The sequence below is a fragment of the Arachis duranensis genome, chromosome 4 (genome assembly GCF_000817695.3).
Source record: "Arachis duranensis cultivar V14167 chromosome 4, aradu.V14167.gnm2.J7QH, whole genome shotgun sequence".
Lineage (NCBI taxonomy): Eukaryota > Viridiplantae > Streptophyta > Magnoliopsida > Fabales > Fabaceae > Arachis > Arachis duranensis.
This window is the reverse complement of record NC_029775.3, coordinates 61,137,946-61,147,224: the sequence shown is the minus strand read 5'-3', so window position 1 is coordinate 61,147,224 and position 9,279 is coordinate 61,137,946.

Here is a 9,279-nt window from a genome sequence, read left to right as displayed (position 1 = left end):
ACAGGGCAGAGTTCTCACATTGCTTGTCCCGTGTTCGAAACACGGAGGAAGCACACGCTACCATAATTTCCTTGGTTTCATGGCACGACACTCATCCTTAAGTCTTAGCTTCCTCATGGTTCCTTGTTCGATCCTTGTAGCATGCATCATAGGCATTTTTCCTTTGATTTCTTTCCTTGGAGAGCCCGATACTGCCCTCCACAAGGGCAGGGCAAGGTTCTCTTCCTCTTGGTCTCAAGGCACATTTTGTGCTCTGCCCTTGTAGTGGGCAGGGCAGAGTTGCCTTCTCTTCTTGGTTCTCTTATGTTGCCCTCCTAGAGGGCAGTCTGCCCTTGTGGAGGGCAACGTTGCCTCCCCCTTTGCCTGCGGCACGCTTCTTCTCTCCTTGGCCACGCTTTCCTTTCCTTGGGCTACGCTTTCCTTTCCTTAGGCTACACTTCTTAGGCCACGCTTTTCCTTTTCTTTTCTTTTCTTCACCTATAATAAACCAAAACAACCACTCCAAGTATCACTAAATTCAAGAGGCTTATAAATCAATTAAAATTCAATTAAAATTAGCTCAAACCTCATGGATTAACATTAATTTCATGGTGGTTGCTTGATTTAGAGAAGTTATGCATTTTCACTCCAAATCACTTACTAAGGATACAAGAAAGTGCATAAATGCTAACAAAACAAGTGAAATTAGCTTGAAAAATGGGTATATGATGACTTGTCATCAGACTCCGTCGAGGATGCTACAATTGACGCTGAGGAGGATTTTGCACCGCCTCCAATACAAATATCTTATGAAGAACTGAACGGAATAACCCAAGACGCAGGTTTCCTTGATGATGATGATCACGAGTCCTGTTCTCTTAGTGACGAACTTGCATCCACAAGTGAATTCTTTGAGACAGAAGAATCTTCCCCTAGTGAATATGAAGATGATGCTGAGGTAGATTTTTCTCAACCTCCAATATATGACTTGAGCGATGACGAGGGAGAAATTGAAGACTCTGATCAAGATATGGTTGAAGTGGAAGAAATTTGCAATGAAGTGGAGAAATTCATAGAAGAGCACAAGGGAATAAAACTTACAGAACCACTGGAACCACCTATCCCGAGGCCACTACCACCCAATACAAGCTTCAAGTGGGTACAATCCTTAACCCTTCGCTTTATTTTTCCACTTGAATATGGTTTGCTTGAAACAGATGGCCAGCTTAGAGCTCTGCGGCTTTAAGAGTAAGAAGGAAATGGCTCGTACTCAGAGCTGGTGCACAAGGTTCAATAAGGTTCCACGCTTCAACTCGAAGTGTACGGATTGGTATCATGCTCAATTGAATGGATCACGGAGAACGTTTGGTCACCGTGGTGAGAATCTACTTTTTAAACCGCCCGGATGGAAACATGTAGATCAAGACGGAGGCAAATTTAAAAGCAAAGCTTGGGATCATGGATTCTATGCTGACATTCGTCACCACAGGAGCCTGAGAATCTGTTTGAAGCTGCTCAGAAGCATTACATGCCTAGTTTGGGACCCCGGAGGCTATTGGCATTCCAAGCATTGGTGGAGATTTTTGGATGAATTTAAACATAAGCCGCCATAACACGAAGCTCATCCAATGTCCAACTTAAGGACTTTAACCAAAAGTGCTAGATGGGAGACAACCCACCATGGTATGGTCGTTTCTTTTTCAGTTTTATTTCGTTTTTAATTGAACCTAACTATTATTCATTCGTATTGCATACTGCATAATTGGATACCTGCATGAAAAAAAAAGGTGGAAAACACGCACGCAACGCGGCAGCGTCGCTGACGCGTCCGCGTCACTAGTGCATTGGGTAGAAAAGAATTGAACAGAGAGTCACGTGAGAGCGTGGCTGGAGGCGCGCCTTTAGCATAATTTGACCCCACGCGACCGCGTCATGTTGGAACTTTGGCCTCCTACGCGACCGCATCACCCACGCGGCCGCGTGCCATGAAAATCGACGTGAAATGGGTGCATAGCCGAATGTTATGCTGGAGTGGTGCTGGACTGGTGCTGAAAGCACAACCTTACCACGCAGACGCATGGCTCACGCGTCCGCGTCATATCCCCATATTGGCCACTCATGCGATCGCGTCGACCACGCGATCGCGTCACCCAATATTTGGCAAAATAAGATTTTGAACAGAGAGTTGTGCGAGCGCGAGGCTGCTCTCGCGCCAGTATCATAAAACGTGTCACGTGATCGCGTCGATTAACTTCAAAAGCAAGTAACGCGACCGCGTGCCCCACGCGTCCGCGTCGCTTGCACCGCACAGCTTATCCTAATTTGCCAAATATCTTATCTTTTCTTCCCCAATCCTAATTTTTTCCTCCCTCCTTTCTTACTCACTTCTTTCCCTGCTCATTCTTCTTATCTTTCATTCTATTTTTTGCATATTTCATTCATTGCATTTTAATTTAGTGCATATTTTTCTTTTCTTTTCTAAATTTATTATTTTTCCTTTGGTGTTGATTTTCTTATTTAACTGTTGCATCTTTTCTGGTATAATTTTTAGTGACTTGTTTTACAATGTTGGGTGATGCTATTTTTCTGTCAATGTCAATCTTTTATGATACCGGTATTCCTTTTGCATTGACATGAACTTACATTGTCTTTCATTACCCACTCTCTTCCCCATTGTTGTACATTTTGTACCACTGGCATGCCATGGCTTTTATTGTTTTCTCACGTACATGTTGAAGCTTCCATGTAAAGGAGACCCTTATCAATTGGCATTAACCCACCCATACTTTATTTATCTTTTATCTTTTTTCCTGGGTTACTCTTCCCTTTTTCTTTCAGGATGGCCACCCGGAAGGTAACTGGAAGACATTTACATGGGGAGACAGACAAGTCCATTTGCATGATCTTTGGAGAAAGGCGCTGATGAGCGGATAATTTATACGCTTTTTGGCATTGTTTTTAGTATGTTTTTAGTATGTTTTGGTTAGTTTTTATTATATTTTTATTAGTTTTTATTTAAAATTCACTTTTCTGGACTTTACTATGAGTTTGTGTTTTTCTGTGATTTTAGGTATTTTCTGGCTGAAATTGAGGGACCTGAGCAAAAATCTAATTCAGAGGCTGCAAAGGACTGCAGATGCTGTTGGATTCTGACCTCCCTGCACTCGAAGTGGATTTTCTGGAGCTACAGAAACCCAATTGGCGCGCTATCAATTGCGTTAAAAAGTAGACATCCTGGGCTTTCCAGCAATATATAATAGTTTATACTTTGCTCGAGATTGGATGGCCCAAACTGGCGTTCCAAATCAGCTCAAGACTGCCCGGCGTTTAACGCCGGAACTGGCACAGAAGTGGGAGTTAAACGCCCAAACTGGCACAAAAGCTGGCGTTTAACATCAAGAAAAGTCTCTACACATAGAAGCTTCAATGCTCAGCCCAAGCACACACCAAGTGGGCCCGGAAGTGGATTTTTACGTCATTTACTCATTTTTGTAAATCCTAATCTACTAGTTCTACTAGTTCTCTATAAATAGGACCTTTTGCTATTGTATTTTCATCTTTGGATGTCTAGTTCTTAGATCATGGGGGCTGGCCTCTCGGCCATGCCTAGACCTTGTTCTTATGTATTTTCAATGGTGGAGTTTCTACACACCATAGATTAAGGTGTGGAGCTCTGCTGTACCTCGAGTATTAATGCAATTACTATTGTTCTTCTATTCAATTCAGCTTATTCTTGTTTCAAGATATTCATTCGCACTCAAGAACTTGATGAATGTGATGATTATGTGACGCTCATCATCATTCTCACTTATGAACGCGTGCCTGACAACCAGTTCCGTTCTACATGCAAACAAGGCTTGAATGTATATCTCTTGGATTCCTTAATCAGAATCTTCGTGGTATAAGCTAGAATTGATGGCGGCATTCTTGAGAATCCGGAAGGTCTAAACCCTGTCTGTGGTATTCTGAGTAGGATTCAAGGATTTAATGACTGTGACGAGCTTCAAACTCGCGATTGTAGGGCGTTAGTGACAGACGTAAAAGAATCACTGGATTCTATTCCGACATGATCGAGAACCGACAGATGAATAGCCGTGCTGTGACAGAGCGCGTTGAACATTTTCACTGAGAGGACGGGACTGTAGCCATTGACAACGGTGATGCCTAACATACGGCTTGCCATGGAAAGGAGTAAGAAGGATTGGATGAAGACAGTAGGAAAGCAGAGAGACGGAAGGGACAAAGCATCTCCATACGCTTATCTGAAATTCTCACCAATGAATTACATAAGTATCTCTATCTTTATTTTATGCTTTATTCATAAATCATCTATAACCATTTGAATCTGCCTGACTGAGATTTACAAGATGACCATAGCTTGCTTCATACCAACAATCTCCGTGGGATCGACCCTTACTCGCGTAAGGTTTATTACTTGGACGACCCAGTGCACTTGCTGGTTAGTTGTGCGAAGTTGTGATAAAGAGTTGAGATTGCAATTGAATGTACCATGTTGATGGCGCCATTGATGATCACAATTTCGTGCACCAAGTTTTTGGCACCGTTGCTGGGGATTGTTCGAGTTTGGACAACTGACGGTTCATCTTGTTGCTTAGATTAGGTATTTTTCTTCAGAATTTTTAAGAATGAATTCTAGAGTTTCAAGGTGTTGTTCTTATCATCACCAAAGCTGATTGATTTTCATCAATTTAGCTCTTGAATGTAATGTCCTGCTAAAGCTTGGCTAGCCATGTCTAATTTCTTTAGACTAAAGCTTTAGACTAACATTGCATGATTCCTGGAATTTTCATTAAGAATTTTGATATCCTTATTTTCTTTTTCCAAATAATTTTCGAAAAAACACAAAAAAATTACAAAATCATGAAAACCAAAAATAATTTTATGTTTCTTGTGTTGAGTCTAGTGTCTCATTTTAAGTTTGGTGTCAATTGCATGTTTTTATTCTTATAATTTTCGAAAATCACATGCATTATGTTCTTCATTGATCTTCAAGATGTTCTTGATGATTTCCTTGCTCTGATCTTTAAATTCTCTTGTTTTGTGTGATTTGTTGTTTCTATATGCATTCTCAATTTGTTAGTGTCAGTAGTATACAAACTTCTAAGTTTGGTGTCTTGCATGCATTGTTTATTTGATTTTAGTTGCATTTTGATTATTCCTCAACATTAAAAATTCAAAAAAAATTCTTAATTTGTGTCTTTTCAAGTCAAATAATACAGAGAATTGAAGATTCAGTACATACAGCAGAGGAATCACACAGAAAAAGCTGGGCGTTCAAAACGCCCAGTGAAGAAAGAAAACTGGCGTCTAAACGCCAGAATGGATACCATTCTGGGCGTTTAATGCCAGGATGGCACAAGAGGGAAGATTTTGTTTTTAATTCAAATTTTTTTTCAAGTTTTCATAATTTTTCAAAATCAAATCTTTTTAAAATCATATCTTTTCAATCATATATTTTGAAAATCTATTTCTTTCCATTTTTCAAAAATACTTGCTAACAATTAATAATTTGATTCAACATTTCAGGTATGTTGCCTTTTCTGTTGAGAAAGGTTTAATGTCTGAATAATATCTTTTAAATTTCTTGTTAGCCAAGTCATTAATTTTAAAAATCAAATCTTTTTTCAAAATAGTTTTCAATCATATCTTTTTGATTTCTAATTTCAAAATCTTTTTCAAAAATCACTTTATTTCTTTCTCAATCTTAGTTTTCAAAAATTATCAATCAAATTTTCAAAATTTCTTTTAAGTATTTCAAAATCTTTTACTTTATTTTCGAAAATTATTCCCCTCTTCTCACATCCTTCTATTTGTGGACTAACACTCCTCCTTAATGCACAATTCGAACTATATCCCTCTTGATAAGTTCGAATTCTTCTACCTCCTCCTTCTATTCTTCTTTTCCTCTAACACCTCAAGGAATCTCTATACTGTGACATAGAGGATTCCATATGTTCTTGTTCTCTTCTCTTTTATATGAGTAGGAGCAAAGATAAAAGCATTCTTGTTGAGGCTGACCCTGAACCTGAAAGAACCTTGAAGCGAAAGCTAAGAGAAGCTAAAGCACTACTCTCTGTAGAGGACATAACAGAAATCTTCAAACAAGAAGAAGACATGGCAGTCGAAAACAACACCAATGCCAACAATGCAAGGAAGGTGTTGGGTGACTTTACTACACCTACTCCCGACTTCTATGGGAGAAGCATCTCTATCCCTGTCATTGGAGCAAACAACTTTGAGCTTAAGCCTCAATTAGTTTCTCTAATACAACAGAATTGCAAGTTCCATGGACTTCCATTGGAAGATACTCATCAGTTTTTAGCTGAATTCTTGCAAATCTGTGACACTGTTAAGACCAATGGGGTTGACCCTGAGGTCTACAGACTTATGCTATTCTCTTTTGCTGTAAGAGACAGAGCTAGGATATGTTTGGACTCACAACCCAAAGAAAGCCTGAACTCTTGGGAAAAGCTAGTCAATGCCTTCTTGGCAAAGTTCTTTCCACCTCAAAAATTGAGTAAGCTTAGAGTGGAAGTCCAAACCGTCAGACAGAAGGAAGGTGAATCCCTTTATGAAGCTTGGGAAAGATACAAACAATTGATCAGAAAGTGTCCTTCTGACATGCTTTCTGAATGGAACATCATAGGTATCTTCTATGATGGTCTGTCTGAACTGTCCAAAATGTCATTGGACAGCTCTGCTGGAGGATCTCTTCATCTGAAGAAGACGCCTGTAGAAGCTCAAGAACTCATTGAAATGGTTGCAAATAACCAATTCATGTACACTTCTGAAAGGAATCCTGTGAACAATGGGACTAATCAGAAGAAAGGAGTTCTTGAGATTGATACTCTGAATGCCATATTGGCTCAGAATAAAATATTAACTCAGCAAATCAATATGATTTCTCAAAGTCTGTCTGGAATGCAAGCTGCACCAGGCAGTACTAAGGACGCTTCATCTGAAGAAGAGGCTTGTGATCCTGAGAACCCATCAATGGAAGAGGTGAATTACATGGGAGAACCCTATGGAAACACCTATAATCCTTCATGGAAAAATTATCCAAATCTCTCATGGCAGGATCAACAGAGACCTCAACAAGGTTTCAACAACAATAATGGTGGAAGAAACATGTTTAGCAATGGCAAGCCTTTTCCATCATCTTCTCAGTAACAGACAGAGAATTCTAAGCAGAGCCACTCTGACTTAGCAACCATGGTCTCTGATCTAATCAAAACCACTCAAAGTTTCATGATTGAAACAAGGTCCTCCATTAGAAACTTGGAGGCACAAGTGGGTCAGCTGAGTAAGAATGTTACTGAACTCCCTCCTGGTACTCTTCCAAGCAATACATAAGAGAATCCAAAAGGAGAGTGTAAGGCCATCAACATGGCCAAATTTGGAGAGGAAGAAGAGGCAGTGATCACCACTGAGGAAGACCTCAGTGGACGTCCATTGGCCTCCAATGAGTTCCCTAATGAGGAACCATGGGAATCTGAGGCTCACACTGAGACCATAGAGATTCCATTGGATTTACTTCTGGGATTCATGAGCTCTAATGAGTATTCTTCCTCTGAAGAGGACGAAGATGTCACTGAAGAGCAAGTTGCTAAGTACCTTGGAGCAATCATGAAGCTAAATGACAAGTTATTTGGTAATGAGACTTGGGAGGATGAACCATCTTTGCTCACCAAAGAACTGGATGACTTGACTAGGTAGAGATTACCTCAAAAGAGACAGGACCCTGGGAAGTTCTCAGTACCTTGTACATTAGGCACCATGACCTTCGAGAAGGCTCTGTGTGACCTAGGGTCAAGCATAAATCCCATGCCTCTCTCTATAATGGATAAGCTAGGGATCTTTGAGGTATAAACTGCAAGAATCTCACTAGAGATGGCAGACAATTCAAGAAAACAAGCTTATGGACTTGTAGAGGATGTTCTGGTAAAAATTGAAGACCATTACATCCCTGCTGATTTCATAGTCCTAGAGATTGGGAAGTGCATGGATGAAACCATCATCCTTGGCAGACCCTTCCTAGCCACAGCAAAGGCTGTGATTGATGTTGACAGAGGAAAATTGATCATTCAAGTGAATGAAGAATCCTTTGTGTTTAAGGCTCAAGGATATCCCTCTGTAACCATGGAGAGGAAGTGATGTGTGTTTTTATGGAAAACGAATTTTCCAACACAAAACTCACCGGCAAGTATACCGGGTCGCATCAAGTAGTAATAACTCACAAGAGTGAGGTCGATCCCACAGGGATTGATGGATCAAGCAACTTTAGTGGGTGATTAGTTTAGTCAAGCTAACATTGAAGTGAATTGTGTGAAGTTGATCAACAGAAAGTAAATTGCAGGAATGATAAAGTTGCAGAATGTAAATGGGCAGAAAACTTAGAGCAAGAAAGTAAAATAGCTGAAACTTAAATTGCAAGAAAAGTAAATTGCATGAAAAGTAAAGGGGGGTGGGGTGCTGGAAATTAAAGAGAGCAATAGATCAAAACTCAGAAACTCTTGCAGAAAGCTTAACTTGCAGGAAAGTAAATTGGGATCATGAACAGAAATGTAAAATGAAGAGAATCAAAGAGACTAGAAAAACAAGTCTAGATCTCAATTCCTTCCTTGATCAAAGTAGAAAGCAGATTGAAGAAGAAAGAAAGATGAAAGCAGTAAGAGAGTTTTGATTCAAATCCTTAATTTCTTGAATTATGCAGAAGAACACAGCAAAGATGTTGCAGATGGAGAATGAAAACAGAATTCCTTTCAATATCAATCCAAAATTCAAACAGAAAGGAAAATTAAAAGAGAGAGCTCTCTACTACTACTCCTAATTATCCCTAGGGGAGCCAGCCTCCTTAATTGAGCTTTTATTGATGCCTTTATATAGGCTTTACAAAATGAAAAATGAAAATGAAATTAAAACAAATTACAAAAATGAAAATCCTAATTTAATTGATCCATGTGCCTTTGAGTGATGACGTGGGCTTTGCTTGCTTTGGATTTGAGGAGAAATGGGTTTGGTTGGCCTTGATTCAATTTGGAGAGGAATTGAATTTAAATGAAATTTTGGTTGAATTTTGGCCCATGTTGCTCCCAGGAGGCTGCTCTGCTCTTGTGGAGAGCAGAGCAGTGAAGCTTTGTGTGGGTATCCATTTTGCGTGCCAAGGCTTGGAAACATCAGGATGTTGCCCTGCCCTTGGGGAGAGCAGGGCAGTGGTGTCATGGTGTGCCTTCTGTCCGTGTCAAGTGCTGCGCTCCTCACTCCCCTTAGGTGCTTGGT